The sequence below is a fragment of the Schistocerca piceifrons genome, chromosome 6 (assembly GCF_021461385.2).
Source record: "Schistocerca piceifrons isolate TAMUIC-IGC-003096 chromosome 6, iqSchPice1.1, whole genome shotgun sequence".
NCBI lineage: Eukaryota > Metazoa > Arthropoda > Insecta > Orthoptera > Acrididae > Schistocerca > Schistocerca piceifrons.
Window position 1 is genome coordinate 242660876 of NC_060143.1, and position 14820 is coordinate 242675695.

The following is a 14820-nucleotide window of genomic DNA, read 5'->3' on the forward strand; positions in this document are numbered from 1 at the left end:
TTCGAGCAGCGGTGCGGCGAATAAGAAACACAGCTTCAGTTTCGGTCCCAGTGGCGTGCCATCCCCTCGGGACGTTCGTCTTCCACCGATTCCTTTACTTTCCCCTTTCCCTTTTCTTTTCAGCGATCTGCTTTCGTCTCACGCTTCTAGTTTTATTGATATCGATCTGCCTGCTTTGCTGAGTGCCTGGTCGCAAAGAGTTTGGCAACACCAGACACTGACAATTGTTTCGGAGAGACGATGCCTCAAGCCTTCACGTTTTGCCCGTGTACGAATGCGAGCGACGATCCCAGGGAAGTGGCGCTACATCGTACGCGGTTGACTCATCCTCTCTACTGAACACAATAATGCCTCCTGCACAATAACTATCCTTATGCAGGCAACATGGGCAATACCGGAAAACACTATTGATTTTAGTTTCAAACAATATGTCTGATTATTTTCAATTCAAAATTATATAGAATGCAGCAACCAGTCGTAGAAACATAATTTATCTTAAGTTTCCTTCAATTTACATCTATGGTCCCACTCCTTTCTGTTTAACAGATTACCGGTTTCGGTCTTTAATGGCCATCATCAGATCTGCAGCAAAAATGGGAAAAAATACAAATACACTCGCAAACTGTATACAGCTTAAGAACAATACATAGAGCATAATGAAAAGTAGTACTGACAAAATTTACATTTGTGCGCTTTAAATGTGAAGAGGCATACCTGTCTCATAAAAACAAAGTCCTAATGCACTGCAGCCACAGTGGCATAGTGAACTGCTAAATGCGGAATCAGCACCAGCATCGTCAAATACACATAAATCACATCACATGCACGAGTCGTGTTGTCAGTAAAACTACTGTTTAAAACAAGCTGCCGTACAGTAGCCACAAGATGTTTGCGCAGTAAGTTGACCAGATGTCGCTGATGTCAGCATACACTAGTTTTTAATAATTAATTGAAACAGCGAAAATAAAAGGGGGATACAATAGTTAAAGTCTGTAATAAGCTTATAAAGTATAAAAAGTGTTACACTAATAAAAACAATAAAAAGAAGAACACGACAAAAGTAATATTGTTAAAAAGACGAAGAGTTAAAAAACAGTGGTTGACATATGCTCTAGTGCCTGTATTCTAGGCAATGACATAAATATTAAACGCCGTTGATATTGCACCGGGTAATATTAAACAACATAAAACAAATCGCTAAAGGAGCCACAAATAAAAGGAAAAATAGTTCTGCACATAATCAGCGCCCTCTGTTAGCGCTAACGCCAGAATTCCGCAAAGGCGGGAAGTAGTTTGAGGAACGTGACCGGCAGAGGGCCCCTCATACCCTGCACTACTTCCTTGCAAGCAAAGAATGATAAAATTCCATAACAGTGGATGATCTACATTACCTGATTAATGCAGTCTATGAAACGAATAAAGAAGGAACAAGAACCTACTACAGTCATGCGTAAAACGTATGAAAACGAAGTAAATATATGATACTCTCAATACTAGGTGGACTTGCGAACACACTATATATAACAGATGCGTAGATTGATTAGGGTTAATCATTGTCGAATAAAGCAAAATAGGCATTGAGCACAAAATCGTTTTGCCACTTAAGCAGAGTATTTGGATTTCTATCTTTTGTTTTATAAATTTCATGCTCCTCTGGCAAATTAAGAGCACGGCCATTTTCCACCCTGTGAAGAATACGTATACAGTTCTCAATGCTTCCTATGGAATGACCAGTATCAGACAAATGCTGCGCTAACGCCGTTTTGTTTCGTGGCTGTGACTGTTCTTTAAACCTTAATTTAAAAGAGCGACCTGTTTGACCTATATAATATTTGTCACAGTTACTGCAGTCGATCCTGTACACTCCAGAGCCATCAAATTTATCATAGTTTCCTTTCAATTTATGTTTTATTCTTAGTTTTTTTCGCGAAGGTGTCGCAGCTTGTGATAATTTATCTTGTTGCAAATCAATTTCGACTGATATCAGTCATCATCGGTGCATTTTTCTAAGCGATACATGCCATAAGTAGAAGTACTGTCCTTGGCAGATTTCTATCATGGAGTGATACATCATAGGTCAACACTAAAACAAGACAACATGAGGTGGCGCCACGTTGCAATAAGCGCCGTCTTGGAGACACTTTGTTGCTTATACATCGCTTATTGAACACGATGTGTTGGCTGGTGGTAGTAAGCCTTATTTTTAATGTCTTGTATTCTTGAAACATGGTTGCTACATTATTTATAATTTTATATTCCACGGTCGCTGCACAGAAAGGGAACCTTATGGAGCCCGAAGTTGAAATATTTTCAATCCATCACAGAATATCTTTTGCGGCTAGAAGCATAAAAATATTGATGTAGGAAAGGCTCCGTTCTAAACTGCAGTTTCATTGCTTGGAAAGAACCTTGCAAATCGGTCATAATATCGAATCCTACAAAATTTACAGAATGACCTGGCCATTGTAGAAAACGATTTTGGTCAACAACACTGTACTCCTTTTTCTTTCCGAGAAAAGGTGGAAGATTTCATCAGCCTGTGTCTGCAATTACTAACTGACTGTTAACGCATTCTCTAGAAACAGAGTCGAAATACTTCAATGAATTAAGCGTTATATAGAAAGCCAGTACGTTTGAATGCATATTGCCTTTTCACAAAAAAATGTTATTTACTGGCTATATTCGTGCTTTTCGTGCAGCTGGAAGAAGGAACATTTGTAAAAATTCCCGAATTTGTAACTGAAATGCTTATATAGGCGATCTGTTTTCTGAGTGCTATTTAACACGAAAAACTGGTTAAGCGGTAATATAGCGTGAGATCGATACCCAAGTCTGACCAGCAGTTCGCAACGACTGTTCCACCTGCCGAATGTTAATTAAAATGAAAAATCGCCTGCAGCCAACAATACAGTACACGTGTTTTTTTTCTCAAAAACGAAACAAACAGACCAAAAGAATAAAACAACTGCCTGATGCATCGGCAGAACATTACTCAATTCTGTTTTGAAGTAACTGGGAATATAAAGCTGTGTTGTTACAGCAATAGCTGGATGACAGCGAAAATGTGGGAGACTAGGTTTCATTTTCATTTACGTGAACAAGTTGGTATATAATGGACGCAGCACTGTGGCACACAGATACATTGTTAGCAGTGGAATATGACTTTCTTCTTGTGACATAATGGAAGGGAACTAACGTAGACATTAATTGTTAATAACATTTACGTGACTGCAGTCTTTTCGGGGTATTCCACTGATGAATTATTCTTGGGTTATCAGCCGAGTGGTGGCGTCGTCTTGTTGCAACGTTTCATTGAGTTTTGGCGAAGAAGATGATGGGTACGAAACTCATTGAAACTCAAGACGACGCCACCACTCGGCTGATAACCCGAGAAGAATTCATCACTGTTAATAGCATTATCGTGCATGTCAAGGCCGTCCTTGAAAATATTAAAACCAAGAAAGTCTTTAATGCATTAGTAAACGTAAGAAACACGGATTTTGTGTCTAAGAATAATTAACATCCTTTCTCCTGTAATACTAGAGTTTGGGAGACTGAAAAGCCCTCGGCTTAAAATGCGTGATAATGGTTGTTTTATAACCATCACAGAATTTTATTGTGCTTAATGTTCCACACTCTCCTTTTAGTTATAGTGGAAGTTCAAATTTTACTGATTAATGCCGACTAGGTACCATGCATTTGTAGAACTGAAAAGAGGCAGTAAACCGATAAATACAGAATGACTATTAGTGAAACCGACAAACTGCGGGCTAGGATTACTTATTGAAAACGGAGGGAAAAAGGTCTGATAAACATGTTTCCGTAGTTGTACGGTGTGCGTGCAAAGACAACAAATTTTCTTGAAACGCAGTAAGAAGCTGCATCGCCTCTACGTCTCAAGAGAGTGTAAGTAGGCTGTTTAGGTTTTTATGTTGGTAACGCTACGTAGCGCTCTGTATGAAAATCACTGACTGTGATTTGGTGATTTGTGCAGTCGGTTGCTGGTTGCCATTGTTAGAATATTCTCTATTGCAGTGTCGGGCAGTTGGATGTAAACAGCGCGTAGCGTTGCGCAGTTGGAGGTGAGCCGCCAGCAGTGGTGGATGTGGGCAGAGAGATGGCAGAGTTTTGAGAGCGGACGATCTGGACGTGTGTCCGCCAGAAAAAGGAAAACTGTGAAGATGGATGCCATGGATTGATATATATATATATATATATATATATATATATATGATGACTTTTGAACACTATTGAGGTAAATAAATTGTTGTTTTTTCTCTATCAAAATCTTGCATTTGCTAACTTTGCCTATCAGTAGTTAGTGCCTTCAGTAGTTAGAGTCTTTTATTGAGCTTGCAGTATTGGCGCTCGCTGTATTGCAGTAGTTCGAGTAACGAAGATTTTTGTAAGGTGAGTGATTCATGAAAGGTATAGGTTATTGTTAGCCAGGGCCATTCTTTTGTGGGGATTATTCAAAGTGAGATTGCATTGCGCTAAAAAAATATTGTGTGTCAGTTTAGTGATGATCAGAATAAGTAAAGAGAAAAATGACTGAGTACGTTCAGTTTTGCTCAGCTGTTTGAAAAACAAGTAAAGTAGAGGTTTTCCAGTACTGTCATTTATAAATTTTTTCTAAGGGGATGTTTCAAGAGTTTCAAAGAGGCCTTCATTGGATGCTGTGCAGGCGTTCACACGTCGCATGCTGTATTGACGCACTCTTTCGCACGGTCCGGCCCCTCCCCAAAGAGCATTACAGACGTCATTTACACGCTGTCGAAGGGCCTGCATATGAGGAACTGGTTCAGCGTATACAACGCTTTTCAGATGCCACCAGATGTAAAAATCCAGAGTGTTTAAATCCTTTGATCTAACAGATCATGCTACAGGGCTTCTTCATACTATACAACGCCGAGGGAAGATGCTGTTGAGGCCTCGGAGATCTAAAATGCGGAAGAGATTTGGTGCTCCGTCATGAAGAAACCTCATCACCTGTTGTATTGCCAAAGGCATCTTCTCAAGCAGCCCAGGCGGAGTACTCGTATTCTGCAGGAAGTCCAGATACGTTCTCCGTCGAGCTACTGTGGAATAATAACCTGTCCAAGCATGTGGTCGCCAGGAGCCCCTGCGCAAACAGTGATGCTCAACCGATGCCGATGAGACGCCTCAACCATTCCCCGAGGATTGACTGTAGCCCATAGATGACGATTATCCAGATCAATATGCCAGTTATGGTAATGGTTTCTTCGTCGGTGGAGAGGACTGATGGCAGAGATCCCATAATTGTGATGGTCTGGTGCAAAAACCATCGACTAAATCCCCGTAGAGGGAGATCCGCTGCTAATAATCCTTGCACTTGTTGCATGTGATAGGCAGCATACACATAACCGTACTTTAGCCCACACCATGTTGGCGAGCCACTCGCCCGACGCTTGCATTAGGGTTCGTCTCTATATCCCGTAGAACCCGGTCCTCCAACTCTTGTGTACTGACAGTCAGTCACCTCCTTGCATATTCGTCTAAGGAACGATGATCGTACAAACATCCAAAAAGGGCTTCAAATGTTCTGTGACGTGGTTGGTGTCTGTGGGGGTACTTGTTTTGGTATAGATTTTTGGACAACATGGTTGTGGAGAGAAACAGAGATTATTATGATTAATCAATAATTCAAGAACAGTCTTAATCGCATTTATTATTGTTACAATATCGCCAACCGGTTTCAACCCGACGTAGGGGTCATCTTCTGGGCGATTGCACTGTTGGTCGACTGCTGGTGGTGTCACTCTGGCCGTTACGTAGACAGGAGTGACACCACCAGCAGTCGACCAATGGTGTAAACGCCCAGAAGATGACCCCTACATCGGGTTGAAAACGGTTGGCGGTATTATAACAATAATAAATGCGATTAAGACTGTTCTTGAATTATTGTTTTGGTATAGTTGTGCTGCCTCTCGACCGTCTGCATCTGCTTGGCCGTACACAAACACCATCTGGGCTTGTTCCCGACATGAATACCGGACCGTTCGCTGTTTCCAGTCAGGAATCCATTCCTGCAGTTTTTCGGCTTTATCAGTGTTCACCCTGATGTCAGTTGTGTAGTCTGCTCACAATTTAAGATGTATCAGTCCATTCGTTTAATGTGTATCACGAATGCGGAGCTGTAATATATTTGTAATATTTATGTCGAAGGAAACGGCAGAGGCAGAACCATGCACTGCGACCACGCTCAGTCGTCCTAGTCATTTCATTTTTTTTTTAAATTTCATTAACAGTACAGAGTAACCCACCGCCTTGGGTCGGATGCTTCTGAATCTAATAGCAAAGACTTCTCATTGTTACAGTCTTATTGGTATACAGTTGTTAATGCTTTTTTTAAATAATATAAAGAACATAGTATATACAGATTTCTCTGACATTTGCATTGTCGTCCTAGTCGGGGGGGGGGGGGGGGTCGACGCCGGCTCCCTCGCTTCGGTCTCGCCGCGCCACCAGGCTGTAGCTGATCGACCAGCATGTTGGTGATCCAGTCTGGCTGACCCGCAGCTCGCGATATGCAGCTAGCACAGACCAAGGCCGCTAAGCTACGTTCACTCCCTGAACAAGCGTTTTATGTACCCTGCCCCATTATGTATTATAAACTAACGCACCCAGAGCTATTTTGCTACAACATGAGCAGGTACATATATTTTTCAAGATTCATTCAAATAGATAACGAGAAATAAGTTAAACAATACACTCATGATAAACGTAGCTACTACAAAATATTTCATCCAGCTAGCAATCATGCGATGCAGGAAACTATTCTTCCTCGTAAGTAAGCGCTCTGCATTGGATCTTACCATAATATAATATGTATTCTTCCAAGATAACTAAGCACGTTGTAAAATTAATTAGTTTTGGTGGCAACTTTCCCTAATTATTGTGTGTGCATAGTACATACTTCACTTTTTCTGCACTTCAATGTTTCTGAAAGAGTAAGTGCTGCAAGTTGCCCATATTCAGCGTCAATTCTGTCAGGTAACGATCGCACAGTACTTAGCAATATTCCTGATAAGGTCTCATAACCGTAGTGTAAGCATTCTCCGTAGTAGACTTCCGGAGACTTCTAAGGGTTGTTTCACTATTCCACCATTTCTTTCGCCTTCCCCACAACATGTGACTTTCCCAGTGACAAGGTTTATGCACTACTGGCCATTAAAATTGCTACACCAAAAAGAAATGCAGATGATAATCGGGTTTACATTGGACAAATATATTATATTAGAAATGACAAGTAATTACGTTTTCACGCAATTTGGGTGTATAGATCCTGAGAAATCAGTACCCAGAACAACCACCTCTGGCCATGATAACGTCCTTAATACGCTTGGGCATTGAGTCAAACCGAGCTTCGATGGCGTGTACAGCTACCGCAGCCCATGCAGCTTCAACACGATACCACAGTTCTCCAAGAGTTGTGACTGGCGTATTGTGACGAGCCAGTTGCTCGGCCACTATTGACTATCAATTGGTGAGAGATTTGGAGAATGTGCTGGCCAGGGCAGCAGTCGAACATTTTCTATATCCAGAAAGACCCGTACAGGACCTACAACATGCGGTCGTGCATTATCCTGCTGAAATGTAGGGTTTCACAGGGATCGAATGAAGGGTAGAGCCACGGGTCGTAAGACATCTGAAATGTAACGTCCACTGTTCAAAATGTCGTCAATGCGCCAAGAGGTGACCGAGACGTGTAACCAATGGCACCCCATACCACCACGCCGGGTGATACGCCAGTATGACGATGACGAATACACGCTTCGAATGTGCGTTCACCACGATGTCGCCATACATGGATGCGACCATCATGATGCTGTAAACAGAACATGGATTCATCTGAAAAAATGACGTTTTGCCATTCGTGCACCCAGGTTTGTCGCAGGCGTTGCTGTCTGTGATGCAGCGTCAAGGGTAACCGCAAACATGCTCTCCGAGCTGATAGCCCATGCTGCTGCAAACGTCGTCGAAGTTTTCGTACAGACGGTGGTTGTCTTGCAAACGTACCCATCTGTTGACTCAAGGATCGAGACGTGGCTGCACGATCCATTATAGCCATGCGGATAAGATGCCTGTCATCTCGACTGCTAGCGATACGAGGCCATTGGGATCCAACACGGCGTTCCGTATTACCCTCCTGAACCCACAGATTCCATATTCTGCTAACAGTCATTGGATCTCGACCAACGCAAGCAGCAGTATCGCGATACGATAAACCACAATCGCGATAGGCAACAATCCGACCTTTATCAAAGTCGGAAACGTGATGGTACGCATTTCTACGCCTTACACGAGGCATCACAACAATGTTTCACCAGGCAACGCCGGTCAACTGCTCTTGGTGTATGAGAAATCGGTTGGAAACTTTCCTCATGTCAGCACGTTGTACGTGTCGCCACCGGCACCAGCCTTGTGTGAATGCTCTGACAAGCTAATCATTTGCATATCACAGCATCTTCCTCGTGTCGGTTAAATTTCGTATCTGTAGCACGTCATCTTCGTGGTGTAGCAATTTTAATGGCCAGAAGTGTACTTGCTAATTCTACAACAGACATGTCCGCTGTAGATCACAGTCTCTATGCCCAATGCGTCGCGATCACTTGGGCGGACGCCGGTTTGTGTCAAGCGGCCGCAGGCTGATGGCAGTGAAACTAATCTTACCGTGACCGACAGCCACGAGCACTTCCATAATCACGTTCCCACAAGATTATTCTATTACCGGCTGGTTAGAAATCTGTCTCTGACTGTGTCAGCCTAGTGCTCTTAGCAACCAGATGAATTGGGCTTGAAAAAGGAAACAAAGGAATGCGTTTTACATCACTGATTTGTGTTCGTACTGCATAATATTGAGTACTAGACCGCGAATCGTTATTCACGACAACACCTCAAGTGCATGTCAACACTTCTCCTACCATTTGCTGCATACCGAATTATGATAAAAATATGATTCCAACAGCTGTGAAATTCGGTGGTTGATTCGACGGAGTCTAGCTTCTAATGGATAAGGTGTACGTACAAGTCCCGCTGGTGGTACCAGGTTTAAACAGCCACAAGCATATCCTCTTCACCTCCAGTAACGCCAAATAAAGAACGCAGGATTGTGGCGTGGTTCCAAATCAACATTAAACGTGTCCACACGCTGGTGACTGGAACAGAGTTGGACTAGTTTTGGTTGCCAGAGGCGGAAGTTGCTACTTGTAGAAACTCTGTCTCTAGTAAACTTTCTTTCACTAGTAATGTTATTTTATTTCATGAACCAGTCAATTTGTAAGATCATAGGATCTTCATTTCTTTTTTTAAGTGACCCTGAGACTTTGAAAGGGATGGCAATGGACAGGGATTTGAGCTCCGATTCCATATTTTCTCTGGTTTTTTAACCCTTCGAGATTATAATGTCCCGTCATTACGTTGTTTTCTCTCGATGGTGAACTCCTCCAGGTTTCTACGAACGGCGCGATCCCTACTACTAGTGAAAGATGCTTTGAAAATTGACACCTCTTCTTGGGTTGTCAACAACAGTGACATGCAGAGAACTATTCGTTGCGTTACCTCTAGCCGAACATTTTCACATCTCGCTATAGATGAAGAAACAATAAATATTTCATGTCTGTTCATAGCTATAAGACAATAAAGAGTGTTGCCTGGTTCGAATCCTTGTCATGCAAAAATATTTTGTATAATCGTTTCAGGTTCCAATAATACGCAATTGGTGAACATATTTAATGTCTGACATCTGATTCATATAGGCATTGGATTCTACTCCCTGTCCATCACCATAACTTTATCTTATGGCGTTTCACAGTTACGTGTTGCACCTTATTATTTACCTTTTATAGCTACTTCGCAGGGGCAATATATGCTCCATGGGGTTGCCAGTGTAGTGTTAAACGTATCGTCATTTATCTGCTGGTTCAGACGTTTGGTCTTGTAAATTGATATTGGCGAAGAGTTCATATTTAAGCCTCTTTATGGCTATCCGATTCTTGATCACAGACGTAAGCTTTCTTTGGTTAACGTTGGGTTCAGATTCGGATCGCGAACAACAACTCGTAATGTCATGTAATGAATGTGATAAGACATCTGCAGTGTCAATTATATTAATGAAGTTTATTTTACAACTGTTAAGGACTGTCTCATGTCTAATAACGTGTTTTCGAATATTTGCTGTAAGACGGTAATGGTTTACATCTGGACATATAGTCAAACGTCCGCCCCTGGTAGCTGAGTGGTCAGCGCGACGGAATGTCATGCCCCACGGCGCGGTTTCGATTCCCGGCTGGGTCGGAGATTTTCTCCGCTCAGGGACTGGGTGTTGTGTTGTCCTTATCATCATCATTTCATCCCCATCGACACGCAAGTCGCCGAAGTGGAGTCAACTCGAAAGACTTGCACCAGGCGAACGGTCTACCCGACGGGAGGCCCTAGCCACACGGCATTTCCATTCCCTATAGTCAAACTAGTGTACTGCGCAGGGTTTAGAGGACCTGCAACACAGCTATGCAGTGTTGGTTGCATACAGTGAGGTGTGACTTATACATTGGATTGCAGGAGCGGCCAGCTGCTTGTTCTATCGAGTGCACGTGTTCCTGACTGTAAGATATCTCTTAAAGACGCCACGAAACCTCTCTCTGCAAAGCACTTTTAGTTTAATCCTTCATAAAGGATATTGTTGAAAAAGAATGGTGTGGGTTCTATTACTACTTAAGGGGACACTGATACAGGATATGGTAAAAGTACCTGCAAGAAGAATAGATACTGGATGGGAATATAACCAGCAGAGATACGTGAAGGTGTTATGGTAAAACCGGCAAAAATCAAAGATGCAACAGTCATTTTACAGAAACAGTACGGACCATGTTGGATAGACATCAGTGAATCAGGGAATTTTTATCCTACGAGAATGTCTTCAAACAGGATTCTGTAGCTCAATTGGATGACGAATATGATATCGGAGAGCTACCTGGTGAGGCTGAAGATCGGATCAGTATTAGATGCAAGAAAGTAGTGACTTCATAATGAAGTGCTATTGTAATATAAAGTTGACGGCAAATGTTGAAACAAATTAATTAGTAGGTATGTGTTATGTTATTCAATATAGTGGCCACTAATAATTTTAGAACAGGAATAAATATTATGACGTGTCTATGTTATTTTTCATGTGAACCCGTCATTTTAAAACTAAAACATTTTCAGAAACCTTTATGTCCAGATTACAATTCCAGAAGTGGTTATGTTAAAAGTAAAATATTTATTTTAAATAAAAAGTACAAATATAAATCCAGGATATAAATGAAAACGGCAAAAAGTAAAGACCTACAATCAAAACCAATTAACAAGCGTGTGAGAGCCATTTGAACCATTTGATACAATCATGATATAAAATGATACATGATGAGAATGATAAATGATATAAAATGATATACCTCCCGTGTCCTGCTAAAGTATCCAACCGAGAGGCAGTGCCGGTGTACTCAGGAGAGCATGGTGTGGCGAAATGCTGTGCTAGGTGATGATTCCTGCAAGTAGTCTGATTATGGAAACAAGCACTTCCACCAGCCGTCACACTACACTTGAAACAATTATATGTAAATAGCAAATATAACAAGACACTGGCTGCGTGGTATGTACGTCGAACAATACAGAAATGAAAAAAAAAAAGAATCTGCAGTCGTTATTACAAGAACAGCAGTATGCTACTGACATGACAGTGTATTCCAGAAAAATTTGCCGTCTTCTTCTGCGCCTAGACAATTTTTGCTCGGTTCTACGTTAACTCATAAGTTAATGCCCTGCATCACTCTGTGCCCTAGCCGGCATCAGCAAAGAATACAACATTCCAAAATTCGAATCAAGAGCAGCTGTAAACATGACCAACTTCAAAGTCGATATCCTTCGTGTAGTGAAGCAACTGAAGTCACTAAAAGGAGGCACGTCCTGCGGTCCAGGCAGTATACCAGTTAGTTTTCATTCACAATATGGTGACATAATAGCCCTATAAGTAGAAATTATAAACAACGAGTCGCTCGACGAAAGATCCGTACCCAAACATGGGAGAGTTGTAAAGGTCACACCAACACTCAAGAGTGGAAATAGGAATAATCCTCTTAATTACAGAGCCATATCACTGATGTCGATTTTCAGTAGGATTCTGTAACATATGCTCTATTTCAACGCTATGAATTACCTCGAAGAAACTAGCGTATTGATACTTAGTCGACACGGTTTCACATAATATAGTTCCTGTGAAACAGAACTAGCTTTTTATTCACGCGAGGTAACAAGTGCTATCGACAGTGGATGTCAAATTGATTCCATATTTATAAATATCCGGAAGGTTTCTGACACAGTTCCTCACAACTGGCTCCCAGTCAAATGGCATGCCTATGGAGTATCGTCTCACTTGTGCTACTGGATTCATGATTTCCTGTCAGACATTTCTGTAGTAATTTACAGAAAGTCATCGAGTAAAGCAGGAGCGATATCCGGCGTTCTCCTAGGAACTGTTGTAGACCAGTTGCTCTTCCTAATCTATATAAACTGTTTAGGAAACAATCTGAGCAGCCCTCTTAGATTGTTTGCATACGGTGCTGTCTAGTAAAGTCACCAGAAGATCAAAATTAATAGCAAAGTTATTTACATAAGATATTTGTATGTTGAGGAGGGTGGTCCCCCCGTGAACCATGGACCTTGCCGTTGGTGGGGAGGCTTGCGTGCCTCAGCGATACAGATAGCCGTACCGTAGGTGCAACCACAACGGAGGGGTATCTGCTGAGAGGCCAGACAAACGTGTGGTTCCTGAAGAGGGGCAGCAGCCTTTTCAGTAGTTGCAAGGGCAACAGTCTGGATGATTGACTGATCTGGCCTTGTAACAATAACCAAAACGGCCTTGCTGTGCTGGTACTGCGAACGGCTGAAAGCAAGGGGAAACTACAGCCGTAATTTTTCCCGAGGGCATGCAGCTTTACTGTATGATTACATGATGATGGCGTCCTCTTGGGTAAAATATTCCGGAGGTAAAATAGTCCCCCATTTGGATCTCCGGGCGGGGACTACTCAAGAGGATGTCGTTATCAGGAGAAACAAAACTGGCGTTCTACGGATCGGAGCGTGGAATGTCAGATCCCTTAATCGGGCAGGTAGGTTAGAAAATTTAAAAAGGGAAATGGATAGGTTGAAGTTAGATATAGTGGGAATTAGTGAAGTTCGGTGGCAGGAGGAACAAGACTTCTGGTCAGGTGACTACAGGGTTATAAACACAAAATCAAATAGGGGTAATGCAGGAGTAGGTTTAATAATGAATAGGAAAATAGGAATGCGGGTAAGCTACTACAAACAGCATAGTGAACGCATTATTGTGGCCAAGATAGATACGAAGCCCACGCCTACTACAGTAGTACAATTTTATATGCCAACTAGCTCTGCAGATGACGAAGAAATTGAAGAAATGTATGATGAAATAAAAGAAATTATTCAGATTGTGAAGGGAGATGAAAATTTAATAGTCATGGGTGACTGGAATTCGTGTGTAGGAAAAGGGAGAGAAGGAAACATAGTAGGTGAATATGGATTGGGGGACAGAAATGAAAGAGGAAGCCGCCTGGTCGAATTTTGCACAGAGCACAACATAATCATAACTAACACTTGGTTTAAGAATCATGAAAGAAGGTTGTATACATGGAAGAACCCTGGAGATACTAAAAGGTATCAGATAGATTATATAATGGTAAGACAGAGATTTAGGAACCAGGTTTTAAATTGTAAAACATTTCCAGGGGCAGATGTGGACTCTGACCACAATCTATTGGTTATGACCTGTAGATTAAAACTGAAGAAACTGCAAAAAGGTGGGAATTTGAGGAGATGGGACCCGGATAAACTAAAAGAACCAGAGGTGGTACAGAGATTCAGGGAGAGCATAAGGGAGCAATTGACAGGAATGGGGGAAATAAATACAGTAGAAGAAGAATGGGTAGCTTTGAGGGATGAAGTAGTGATGGCAGCAGAGGATCAAGTAGGTAAAAAGACGAGGGCTAGTAGAAATCCTTGGGTAACAGAAGAAATATTGAATTTAATTGATGAAAGGAGAAAATATAAACATGCAGTAAGTGAAACAGGCAAAAAGGAATACAAACGTCTCAAAAATGAGAAATGAGATCGACAGGAAGTGCGAAATGGCTAAGCAGGGATGGCTAGAGGACAAATGTAAGGATGTAGAGGCCTATCTCACTAGGGGTAAGATAGATACCGCCTACAGGAATATTAAAGAGACCTTTGGAGATAAGAGAACGACTTGTATGAATATCAAGAGCTCAGATGGAAACCCAGTTCTAAGCAAAGAAGGGAAAGCAGAAAGGTGGAAGGAGTATATAGAGGGTCTATACAAGGGCGATGTACTTGAGGACAATATTATGGAAATGGAAGAGGATGTAGATGAAGATGAAATGGGAGATATGATACTGCGTGAAGAGTTTGACAGATCACTGAAAGACCTGAGTCGAAACAAGGCCCCCGGAGTAGACAATATTCCATTGGAACTACTGATGGCCGTGGGAGAGCCAGTCCTGACAAAACTCTACCATCTGGTGAGCAAGATGTATGAAACAGGCGAAATACCCTCAGACCTCAAGAAGAATATAATAATTCCAATCCCAAAGAAAGCAGGTGTTGACAGATGTGAAAATTACCGAACTATCAGCTTAATAAGTCACAGCTGCAAAATACTAACACGAATTCTTTACAGACGAATGGAAAAACTAGTAGAAGCCAACCTCGGGGAAGATCAGTTTG